This window comes from Macrotis lagotis, chromosome 2 (genome assembly GCF_037893015.1).
Source record: "Macrotis lagotis isolate mMagLag1 chromosome 2, bilby.v1.9.chrom.fasta, whole genome shotgun sequence".
Classification (NCBI taxonomy): Eukaryota; Metazoa; Chordata; class Mammalia; order Peramelemorphia; family Peramelidae; genus Macrotis; species Macrotis lagotis.
In genome coordinates this window covers 195,143,291-195,153,125 of record NC_133659.1, presented here as the reverse complement: position 1 = coordinate 195,153,125, position 9,835 = coordinate 195,143,291, and the positions used below count along the sequence as shown (strand labels likewise).

At 38.6% G+C, this 9,835-nt stretch overlaps 1 pseudogene; it reads right to left on the bottom strand.

The window, feature by feature from the left end:
• Positions 1-3,363: 3,363 nt before the first annotated feature.
• On the bottom strand, positions 3,364-4,459 carry LOC141511383 (small ribosomal subunit protein uS2-like; annotated as a pseudogene).
• Between the last annotated feature and the right edge of the window lie 5,376 nt (positions 4,460-9,835).

Here is a 9,835-nt window from a genome sequence, read left to right as displayed (position 1 = left end):
TCCATGGTATACATTGATCCAAATTGAATGTGATGAAAGAGAAATCATATCTCCAAGGAAGAACCATAAAGTACAAGAGATAGCAAGATCAGACAATTAGATATCAGTTTTTTTCCTAAAGGTAATAGTCCTTGGTCTTTGTTCAAACTCCACAGTTCTTTCTCTGGATACAGTTGGTATTCTCCATTGCAGACAGCTCCAAATTGTCCCTGATTGTTGCACTGATGGAATGAGCAAGTCCATCAAGGTTGATCATCACCCCCATGTTGCAATTAGGGTGTACAGTTGTTTTTCTGATTCTGCTCATCTTACTCAGCATCAGTTCATGCAAATCCCTCCAGGCTTCCCTGAATTCCCATCCCTCCTGGTTTCTAATAGAACAATAGTGTTCCATGACATACATATACCATAGTTTACTAAGTTACTCCCCATTTGAAGGACATTTACTTGATTTCCAATTCTTTGCCACCACAAACAGGGCTGCTATGAATATTTTTGTACAAGTGATGGTTTTACCCTTTTTCATCATCTCTTCAGGGTATAGACCCAGTAGTGGTATTACTGGATCAAAGGGTATGCATATTTTTGTTGCCCTTTGGGTGCAGTTCCAAATTGCTCTCCAGAAAGGTTGGATGAGTTCACAGCTCCACCAAAAATGTAATAGTGTCCCAGATTTCCCACAACCCTTCCAATAATGATCACTATCCTTTCTGGTCATATTGGCCAGTCTGAGAGTTGTGAGATGGTACCTCAGAGAAGCTTTAATTTGCATTTCTCTAATAAGTAATGATTTAGAGCAATTTTTCAAATGACTATGGATTGCTTTGATCTCTTCATCTGTAAATTGCTTTTGCATATCCTTTGACCATTTGTCAATTGGGGAATGGCTTTTTTTTTAAAGTTTGACTCAGTTCTCTATATATTTTAGAAATGAGTCCTTTGTCAGAAACATTAGTTGTCAAGATTGTTTCCCAGTTTATTATATTTCTTTTGATCTTGTTTACAGTGGTTTAGTCTGTGCAAAAGCTTTTTAAATTAATGTAATAGAAATAATCTAGTTTATTTTTAGTGATGCTCTCCATCTCTTCCTTAGTCATAAACTGCTTCCCTTTCCATAGATCTGACAGGTAAACTAGTCCTTGATCTTCTACTTTGCTTATAATATTGTTTTTTATGTCTTAATCCTGTATCCATTTGGATCTTATCTTAGTCTAGGGTGTGAGGTGTTGTCTAATCTAAGTTTCTTCCATACTAACTTCCAATTTTCCCAGCAGTTTTTATCAAAGAGAGAGTTTTTATCCCAATAGCTGGACTCTTTGGGTTTATCAAACAGCAGATTACTATAATTGTTTCCTGCTATTGCAGCTAGTCTATTCCAGTGGTCCACCACTCTATTTCTAAGCCAATACCAGACAGTTTTATTGACTGATGCTTTATAATATAATTTTAGATCAGGTAGGGCTAAGCCTCCTTCTTTTGTACTTTTTTTTCATTAAATCCCTGGAAATTTTTGACTTTTTATTTCTCCATATGAATTTACTTACAACTTTTCCTAACTCATTAAAGTAATTTTTTGGAATTTTGATCGGTAGGGCACTAAACAGGTAGTTTAGTTTTGGTAGAATTGTCATTTTTATTATATTAGCTTTGCCTATCCATGAGTAGTTGATATTTGCCCAGTTATTTAAATCTGATTTAATTTGTGTGAGAAGTGATTTATAATTTTTTAAAAAAGTTTCTGAGTCTGCCTTGTCAAATAGACTCCCAGGTATTTTATATTGTCTGAGGTTACTTTGAATGGGATTTCTTTTTCTAGCTCCTCCTGCTGTATTTTGCTAGTCATGTATAGAAAAGTTGAGGATTTATGAGGGTTTATTTTATATCTTGCAACTTTGCTAAAATTGCTAATTGTTTCCAGTAGTTTTTTGGATGATTTCTTGGGATTCTCTAGGTATTCCATCATGTCATCTGCAAAGAGTGAGAGTTTTGTCTCTTCCTTCCCAATTCTAATTCCTTCAATTTCTTTTTCTTCTCTTATTGCTGAAGCTAACATTTCTAATATGATATTGAATAGTAGTGGTGATAATGGGAACCCTTGTTTCACCCCTGATCTTACTAGGATTGCCTCTAGTCTCTCCCTATTGAATATAATGCTTGTTGATGGCTTCAGATAGATATTGCTTATTATTCTAAGAAACAGTCCATTTATTCCTACACTCTCTAGTGTTTTTTTAGTAGGTATGGGTGCTGTATTTTCTCAAAAGCTTTTTCAGCATCTATTGATATGATCATATAATTTCTGATAGGTTTGTTATTGATATAATTGATTATACTAACAATTTTCCTAATATTGAACCAACCCTGCATTCCTGGGATGAATCCTACTTGGTCAAAATGTATTATCCTAGTGATAACTTGTTGTAATCATTTTGCTAAGATTTTATTTAGGATTTTTGCATCTATATTTATCACGGAGATAGGTCTATAATTTTCTTTCTTTGTTTTAACTCTTCCTGGTTTAGGTAACAGCACCATATTGGTTTCATAGAAAGTGTCAGGCAGAGTTCCATCTTGCCCTATTTTCCCAAAGAGTTTAAATAGAATTGAAACCAAATTGTTCCTTAAATGTTTGGTAGAATTCACTTGTGTATCCATCAGGCCCTGGAGATTTTTTCTTAGGGAGTTTAAGGATAGAGTTTTTGATTTTCTTTTTCTGAGATAGGGTTGTTTAGGTATTTAATCTCTTCATTTAATCTGGGCAATTTATAGTTTTGTAAATATTCATCCATTTCACTTAGATTGTCAAATTTATTGGCATAGAGTTGGGCAAAATAATTCTGAATTATTACTTTAATTTCTTCCTCATTGCTGGTGAGTTCACCTTTTACATTCATGATACTAGCAATTTTCTTTCTTTTAATCAAATTGATCAGAGGTTTATGAATTTTATTGGTTTTTTCATAAAACCAACTCTTGATTTTATTTATTAATTCAAGTTGTTTTGCTTTTGCTTTGATTAATTTCTCCTTTAATTTTTAGAATTTGTAATTTGGTATTTAATTTGGGACTTTTAATTTGTTCTTTCTCTAATTTTTTTAGTTGCATATTTAGTTCATTGATTTCCTCTTTCTCTAATTTATTCATGTAATCCTTTAAAGATATAATATATCCCCTGAAAGCCGCTTTGAGTGAATCCCATAGGTTTTGGTATGTTGTTTCATTATTGTCATTATGTCAGATAAAATAATTAATTCTTTCTATAATTTGTGGTTTGATCCACTCATTTTTATTTTTTTTGTTAAGAAACCAATGTTTATTTTCCATCAGCATTTTTCCAATACTATTAGAGCATCTGGGTAAAATTTAGGACCACTCTGTGGTAGTTCCTACACATTCAGTGGCCTGAGCAGTAGGAGCTGCAGACCAGTCTTCAGTAGCTGGCTGAACACTCCAATCTTCAGTAGGGAACTGCTGAATGGGCACAGATGGCACCTGGATGCCTTCAGACCAATCAGCCAACTCTGGCTGAGCAGCAGTGAATTCTGGGGCAGGTGCAGTCCATTCACCCTGAAATTCTTCCTTTGTCACTACCTTCTCAGCTGTGGCCTGCTCTTCCTTTTCTTTTCTTTTCTTTTTTCTTTTTTTTTTTTTTTTGTTTGTTTTTGTAAGGCAAACGGGGTTAAGTGGCTTGCCCAAGGCCACACAGCTAGGTAATTATTAAGTGTCTGAGACCAGATTTGAACCCAGGTACTCCTGACTCCAAGGCTGGTGCTTTATCCACTGCTCCACCTAGCTGCCCCCTACCACCTAGCTGCCCCCTTGCTCTTCCTTTTCAATCTCCTCTGGATCTCTGTAGAAGTAAAGATCAGGCATGACCTCCCATGGGTTCTCATGGGAGATGGTACCACGCATCCGCAGGACTTCTCGGGCCAGCACCCACCACATCAGACCCACTGAGTGAACTCCCTTGTTGTTACATGGAATAGCAATGTTCACATAGTGAAGTGGGGAGTCTGTGTTGCACAGTGCAATGGTTGGAAGGTTAACAGATGATGCTTCAGTCAAAGGCTGATGATCTGCACGAGGATCAGTGACCACCAAGAGGCAAGGCTCCCTGAAAGCTGCCTGGATCTGGATAGTGAAGATGCCCAGGGTGAAGCATCCAGGGTGTGGCGCCAGTGGCAAAAGCAAATTTCAGAACAGTTCTTTGGCAAGTGTTCCTGGATGAGATAACACTAACATCAGCTGGATTTTCAATGGCAACAATGGCACAAGCTGCCAGCAGAAGCTTTTCCCAAGTTTTCTTCAGGTTAATGATATAGATACCATCACTCTTCCTTTTGTAGATATACTGTTCCATCTGGAAGTCCAAATTGGTGCCACCCAAACGGATGCCTGCAGTGAGGAATTTGAGAACATTCTCCTCCTTCATCTTCAAGACATCCAGGGCTCCGGACATTGTGAAAGTTTCCCTTGAAAGTTACAACAGAAACTGTGAACGTCATATGGATCCCTCTTCTGGGCAGTGCAGAAAGGTCACTCATTCTTTAAAATGAAGTTATTCAGTTTCCAGTTAGTTTTGGGTCTATATCTCCTTGGACCAGTATTGCATATGATTTTTATTGCATTATGTTCTGAGAAAGATGTATTCACTCTTTCTGCCTTTCTGCAGTTGATCATTAGGTTTTTATGCCCTAGTGCAGTGCATGGTCAATTTTTGTATATGTGCCATGTACTGCAGAGAAAAAGGTATATTCCTTTCTATCCCCATTCAATTTTCTCCATAAGTCTATCATTTCTTGTTTTTCAAACAATCTATTTACCTCCTTAACTTCTTTCTTGTTTATTTTATGATTCAATTTATCTGGATCTGACAGAGGGAGGTTGAGGTCTTCCACTAGTAGGGTTTTGCTGTCTATGTCTTCCTGTAGTTCTTTCAGCTTCTTCTCTAAGAATTTGGATGCTATCCCATTGGTGCATATATATTCAGTATTGAAATCACTTTATTGTCTATGGTACCTTTTAGGAGGATATTTCCTTCCTTATCTCTTTTAATGCTATCTATTTTTGAAACTGCTTTGTGTGAGATAAGGATTGCGACCCCTGCTTTTTTCACTTCAGCTGAAACAAAATATATTTTGCTCCAACCTTTTACCTTTACTCTATATGTATCTCTCTGCTTCAAATTAGTTTCTTGTAAGCAGCATATTGTAAGATTTTGGTTTTTAATCTACTCTGCTATTCACTTACATTTTAAGGAAGAGTTCATCCCATTCACATTCAAAGTTATAATTACTAACTCTTTATTGCCCTCCATGCTATCTTCCCTCTGTTTGTATTTTTCCCCTTCCCCCCCTTATCCATATTCCCCAGTACTTTGTTTCTGAATACCATCCCCTTCAGTGTTTGCCCTCCTATATCCACCCCCTCCCTTTCTTTCCCCTTTCCTTTTTCCCTTCCCTTACTTCTGTTAGTTCCCCCTTTTCCTCCCCCTCCCTGTCTCCATCCCCTTTTCCCCTTTTCCCCTTTCAATACTTGGAAGGTAAGATTTTTTTTAAGTTAAGTGAGTACGTGTGTAAATTAACTTTAAGTCAAGTCTGATGAGAGGAAGATTCAGGTGTTTCTCATCTCCTACCTTTTCCCCCTATATTACCAAAGGTCTTTTGTAGCTCTTAATGTAATAAGATTTACCCCCATTCAATCCTCTCCCTCCTCCCATCTCCTTCCTGTCCCCCTTTTTAAGGAGGAGGTGTTTTTAAATCATTCTATCTGAGTCATAGAATATTCTGAGTACCCATCACTTCTAGCTAAGTATATTCTAATAGAGTTACAATTCTTGAGTTATTAGTCTTTCTTCCAAGCAGGGTTTTAGACAGTTTCATCCCACTGAATAGCAGTCTCATGGATAAGTCATGAGTGTCCATCATTTCTGGCTAGGTATAGTCTCTCTGTTAGAGTTACAGTTATCAAGAGTTATGAGAATCTTTTCCCCATGCTGGGATATAACCAGTTTCATCTTATTATACTGCTATCCAGCAGTACTTTTTTTTTCTTTACCCCCCCCTTTTTTTTTACATTTTCATGTGTCTCTTGAATGTCCTGTTTGATGTCCAAATTTTCTATTTAGCTCTGGTCTTTTCATCAGGAATTTTTGGAATTATTCTATTTCATTAAATGTCCATCTTTTCCCCTTAAAAAGAAGTCAGGTCCTGTGCAATCCTTACTGTGGCTCCTTGGCATTTAAATTGTTTCTTTCTGACTGCTTGCAGAGTTTTCTCTTATATTTGACAGTTCTGGAATCTTGCCACAATACTCCTTATTTTTATTTTAGGATCTCTTTCCAGAGGGGATCAATGGATTCTTTCATTTTTTTTTTTGCAAGGCAATGGGGTTAAGTGGCTTACCCTAGGCCACATAGCTAGGTAATTATTAAGTGTCTGAGGCTAGATTTGAACTCAGGTACTCCTGACTCCAGGGCAGGTGCTCTATCCACTGCACCACCTAGCCATGCCCCAGTGTATTCTTTCAATAACTACTTTGCCTTCTGGTTCCATGATATCAGGGCAATTTTCCATCACTAGATCCTCTAATATTAAGTCCAGGCTTTTTTCTCTTCAGTGTTTTCAGGAAGTCCAATAATTCTCAGGTTGCCCCTCCTTGAACCATGCTAGAGTTCAGTGGTTTTGCTGATGAGGTATTTCACATTTTCTTCTATTTTTTTCTGTTTTTTGGTTTTGTTTAACAGGCTCTTGCTGTCTTTTGAAGTCATTAGTTTCCGCATACTCCATTCTTCTTTTTAGAGAGGAGTTTTCTTCATTTACCTTTTGCAAATTTTTTTCCAATTGGTCAATTCTATTTTTGAAAGAGCTTTCCATTTGACCAATTAAGGTTTTGAGCAAATTATTTCCTTTTTGCATTTGTCCAATTGTGTATCTAAGAGAACTATTCTCATTTTGTATTTGTCCAAATGAGGATCTGAGAGACTTATCCTCATTTCGTATTTGTCCAATTGTATTTTCCAATTTTTTTTGTTGCAAGGTGTTAATCTTTTCTTGGGTTTCTTTTCCCAGATTTTCCAATTGATTTTTAGAGTCCTTCTTTATTTCTTCAAGGAAGTCTTTATGTGCTGGAGACCTGATCATATTCTCCTCAGAGGTTCTAGGTCTCTCTGAGTCAGGGTCTTTTCCTTCCAAGAATTTTTCTATGGATCCACCTTTCTGCTGACCTTTCTTCATTTTGCTAAAACCTTGAGTTGAGGAGGGGCTGGTTCACAAAGGTTTTGTGTTGGGATCCCTAGATGCTTTACTCACTGAGTGAAATAGCTCTAGCTGGCCAGTAGGGGGTGCTGGTTGTTTTCTCTAGAGTGTCTGTGACCTTGATTGAGGCCTCTCCCTTGACCTGGAAGGAGTGACTGAAGCTGTTAAATCCTTTTCTCTTCAATCAATGGTGGGCTCTACCCTGGGATGAGGTCATCTTTCTCCCTATTGTCACCTGAGTTGGTTCTTCTGCTCACACACCTGTGCCTGGGGCAGAAATAGTTGGTAATTATGTTTGTTCTGGGAAGAGGCTTCAGCTGAAATGGAGGAGTGGACTCCCAACCAGAGGAGTCCAGGGATGATGTCTGCAGCTCTCCTGCACTGGAACTCTCCCTACAACCCTGCTGGCAAGCTTCAGACTGTCAGTGCCACCACCAATGCCTCTGCTCCCTAGTTGTCCCAAGTCCCTGTGGTTGACCAGGCTCTAGCCCTGCCTCTGATCATGCAGGTCTGATTCTTGGGCTCTCAGGCTCCCAGGCTCCAGCCTTGCTGCTAATCAGGCTGATCTGCCACTGATCCACCCTTTGTGCCAGACTCACCCAAGACTGTGGAAGAAAAATCCTTATGTAGATGTTCTTTCTCCTGGCTTTTCTTACTGGCTTTTGTTGATTGGATTTCTGTTAAGAGGTTTGTTTCAAATCATATATGGAAAGATCAGGAGAGTTTAGAACTGTGCCTGTCTTCTCTCCAACATCTTGTCTAGAAGAAGGAAAAGAATCTTTTTTTTTAAGGTTTTTGCAAGGCAAACAGGGTTAAGTGGCTTGCCCAAGGCCACACAGCTAGGTAATTATTAAGTGTCTGAGACTGGATTTGAATCCAGGTACTCCTGACTCCAAGGCCGGTGCTTTATCCACTGTGCCACCTAGCCGCCCCTCCACTCATTTTTTAAAATGAGGTTATTCAGTTTCCAATTTGTTCTGGGTCTATATCTCCTTGGCCAAATATTGCATATGATTTTTATTGCATTGTGATCTGAGAAAGATGTATTCACTATTTCTGCCTTTCTGCAGTTGATCATTAGGTTTTTATGTCCTAGTACATGGTCAATTTTTGTATAAGTTCCATGTACTGCAGAGAAAAAGGTATATTCCTTTCTATCCTCATTCAGTTTCCTCTATAAGTTTACCATATCTAATTTTTCTAACAATCTATTTACCTCCTTAACTTCTTTCTTGTTTATTTTATGATTCAATTTATCTAGATCTCAGAGCGGGAGGTTGAGGTCTCCTACTAGTAGAGTTTTGCTGTCTATGTCTTCCTGTAGTTCTTTCAGCTTTCCTCTAAGAATTTCGATGCTGTCCCACTGGGTGCATATATATTCAGTATTGACATCACTTTATTGTCTATGGTACCTTTTAGGAGGATAAAGTTTCCTTCCTTATCTCTTTTAACACTATTTTTTGCTGCTGCTTTGTTTGAGATAAGGATTGCGACCCCTGCTTTTTATACTTCAGCTGAAGCAAAATATATTTTGCTCCAACTGCTCTGGGACCTATCCCGAGCCTTCGCCTGGATACATACCTTTCCCCGGTCTTCGCACGTCATGGACCCATCGGTCTTCGGAGGCACGGACCCTCCTTTGGGGAAGGAGGGCAATAACTGGACAGAACACCCGGTTGCAGTCTAACAAGCAGGTCTTTATTCCTTACATAGCAGCGAAAAAAGCCTCTCCTCCTCCCCAGTCCCCTCCCTTATCTAGTCTTCTGTTCCTCCCCCGAGCTCCTCCCCTGTTCCTCCCTCATGGGCGGAGCCACTCCTGTTACTGGGGCGTTCCCAGCACCCATGTGGGCGGGTTCACACCCACAGGCGTCTCCTAACCCATAGGTGGCCAAGGTCCAGAGCTGGGTCCAGAGCAATTCCCCCTTTTTGTTTAGACAGGGGTAGTGTCCATTTTTGGTCGTTCTCTGGGATTCTGGAGAAGAGCACGAGGGTCAGCCTTTGATAGCGTATTTTTGCAGCAAGCATATGTAGCAAAAGAGGCAGGATAGAAATAATCATAGTCTTAATATCCTATAATAATAAAATTATTTCAGATCTGAATTAAGCACACATACACAGACATATGTACGAACTCACAGAAAACAATCATTTTTAACCAAGCTGTGATTGATGCCCTGGCCGGCATCAATCCCAGAATATAGGAACATTTTCCTATCCCTCCAGGCCAGTAGAGAGATGTGAAAATGTCTCATTGAAGTTTAACTACACATAAGACCGGTCAAGAAAAAATAACTTTTAGAATCAATTAGAATGTCTTGAGGAACCTCTTATATAAATTTATTAAGAATTTTTAAATAACCAATTAATATAAAATTTGAATGCATTCTTAAATTACTCTATAAAATATAATATTAACTATTCTAGCACACAAAAAATGTCGTTATAAGTACAAGCACTGGTGATGTGCATTCTTCTTCCTATTTTGCAGTAATATAGGACAGTTCTGGCAGAAGGCCTCAATCCTTAGTGAAAGCACTGCCTGCAGTCGCTTTCACCAGGAAAGATGAGATGCAAAACGG